At 56.3% G+C, this 2,806-nt stretch overlaps 1 pseudogene; it reads right to left on the bottom strand.

Moving 5' to 3' along the window:
• Window positions 1-710: 710 nt before the first annotated feature.
• LOC142422316 (glyceraldehyde-3-phosphate dehydrogenase-like) lies at window positions 711-1,807 on the bottom strand (annotated as a pseudogene).
• Between the last annotated feature and the right edge of the window lie 999 nt (window positions 1,808-2,806).

The following is a 2,806-nucleotide window of genomic DNA, read 5'->3' as shown; positions in this document are numbered from 1 at the left end:
AAGGGACCGACTGAGCAGAGGCGACTTGGGCAAAAGCAGCCGTATGGACAGTAGGGGGTGGGGGCAGGGCTACAGATGGCGCTGACATCCCTCCACTGGCGGTGTTGGCGTGCGGGCAGCTGAGTGTGATCACGACGGAGAAGAGGACCATGGTGGCCCCGGAGGGCAGAGATGGATGGATGGAGATCGTCAGGGAGATGTGGGGACAGGAGAGAGGAGAAATCGTAGTCGGCTCAAGATGCCAACTTAGTGGCTGCAGGGAGGTCTCTACCCACCTCCAGAAACAGCCCCCATTTCTCAGGTGTTCACTCTCCCTCTCCCCAAGATGGCTAAGGATGCCAGGAAACACCCCGCAGGGTCCCCACCATGCCCACCACGCCAAGGCACGTGCGCTGCCTTTGGTCAGCTTCCGCAGAGACCTATTGAGTATAGCCATGGGCAGAAAGTGAAAATGTGGTCGTCAGGACAGCGTGATGACTGGTCCACAGGTGGGCAGGGGACCGATTCTTTTTTTTTTTTCCAGGTACAGTGTACTTTATTGATGGTGCATAACAAGGTCCGGCTCTCTAAGCCCCTCCCCTTCCTTCAGGGGGTTCGGATGTTATATTCTCAGTATGTTAAGGGATTGAATTGGAGGTGAAGACTCCCCAGCAACTGAGAGCCTCTCTTCCTCTAGTGCTGTTGCTGGGGCTGCTGGTCCAGGGGGGCTCTCACTCCTTGGAGGCCATGTGGACCATGAGGTCCACCACCCTGTTGCTGTAGCCAAATTCATTGTCATACCAGGAAATGAGCTTGACAAAGCAGTCGTTGAGGGCAATGCCAGCCCCAGCCTCAAAGGTGGAAGAGTGGGGGTCACTGCTGAAGTCACGGGAGACAACCTGGTCCTCAGTGGAAGAGTGGGGGTCACTGCTGAAGTCATGGGAGACATCCTGGTCCTCAGTGTAAGAGTGGGGGTCACTGTTGAAGTCACAGGAGATAGCCTGGTCCTTGGTGTAGCCCAGGAGGCCCTTTAGGGGACCATCAGACACCTGCTTCACCCCCTTCTTGATGTCATCGCACTTGGCAGCTTTCTCCAGATGGCAGGTGAGACCCACGACGGACACATTGGGGGTGGGGACACGGAAGGCCATGCCAGTCAGTTTCCCATTCAGCTCCGGGATAACCTTGCCCACAGCCTTGGCAGTGTCAGTAGATGCGGGATGATGTTCTGGGCAGCCTCACGGCCATCGTGCCAGTTTCCCAGAGGGGCCATCCACAGTCTTCTGGGTGGCAGTGATGGTGTGGACTGTGGTCATGAGTCCTTCCATGATGCCAACATTGCCATGGATGACCTTGACCAGGGGGGCTAAGCATTGGTGGTGCAGGAGGCATTGCTGACCATCTTGAGGGAGATGTTGTACTCGTGGTTCATGCCCATCACACACATGGGGGCATTGGCAGATGGGGCAGAGATGATCACCCTCTTGGCACCGCCCTTCAAGTGAGCCCCGGCCTTCTCCATGGTGGTGAAGACACCGGTGGACTCCACGACGTACTCAGCACCGGCCTCACCCCACTTGATGTTGGTGGGATCTCGCTCCTGGAAGATGGAGATGGCCTTCCCATTGATGCCAAGCTTCCCATTCTCAGCCTTGACAGTGCCATTGAACTTGCTGCGGGTGGAATCATACTGGAGCATGCAGACCATGTAGCTCAGATCAATGAAGGGGCCATTGATGGCAACAACATCCACTTTGCTAGAATTGAAAGCAGCCCTGGTGACCAGGCGCCCAATGCGGCCGAATCCGTTCATTCCAACCTTCACCATCGTGTCTCAGGGATGCAGCTGGGACTGCATGGGAACGGGAGAGGCAGCTGTCTGTTGCATGAGGAGGAGCAGAGAGCTTGTGGATTGATTCTTAAGGAAGACAGGGGCAGGAGGGACCACAGTGGAAGGCTGGCCCTGTGCCAGGGAGGCTCCGGGAGGTTCACGGTCGAAATCCGAGGAGGGCAGAGCTGTGGTGTTTCTGAAACCCCGTGGAGCTGGTCTAACCTGGACACACTCATGGGGAGGCCTGGGAAGGACTACGTGAGAGGAGACACAGTCGGGATGGAAATGGGAGGACCACCACCCCTGCCCAGGGGAGCCCTGCCTCTGCTCTTCAGTCACCATGCTTGGTCAGCTGGGGTGTCCCTGTGTCCCTATGTCCCCCCCTTTCCATTCTTAAGACTGATGTTACAACCACAAGCCTGCCTTACAGCACCTTGGTTTTCAAAGGTAGCAAAAAGGTCACTTGAGAAGGCACCCCCACCCCCACTAACAATGTCGGGAGATACGGCCCAGCCGCAGTTGAGAGGAGTCAGCTGGGCAAAAGGAGCGGGGTTGAGGGGTTGTTGTTAAGTTACACTGAGGTCAGTGCAGAGCAGGACCATCCACCCTGACTGTCCTGAGCCGTCTTCACAGTTGTTGAACTGCTTGAGCCGGCGGTGCTAGCCACTGTGTCAATCCGCCGGGTACCAAGCCTGATGTCCTTCTCCAGGGCCGGGCCCTTCCTGAAGGAGCCCTAATGGCACACAGTGGTTATGCGCCGGGCTCTGATCTGCATGGTCAGCCGTTAGAAAGCACCGGCCACTCTATGGGATAAAGAGAGGGCTTGCTAGTCCCATAAACAATTACAGTATCAGAAACCCAGAGCGGGCTCACTCTGAGTCGGCATCCACGTAATGGCTGTGAGTTTAGCTTGGGGTTTTGGGGGTTTGGGGGTTCGGGTCCTTCCTGATAATGGGTCCAGATTAGGTGAGATGAGATCTCACTACACTTCTGGAT

This window comes from Tenrec ecaudatus, chromosome 12, assembly GCF_050624435.1.
Source record: "Tenrec ecaudatus isolate mTenEca1 chromosome 12, mTenEca1.hap1, whole genome shotgun sequence".
NCBI lineage: Eukaryota > Metazoa > Chordata > Mammalia > Afrosoricida > Tenrecidae > Tenrec > Tenrec ecaudatus.
This window is presented reverse-complemented; position numbering and strand designations above follow the sequence as displayed.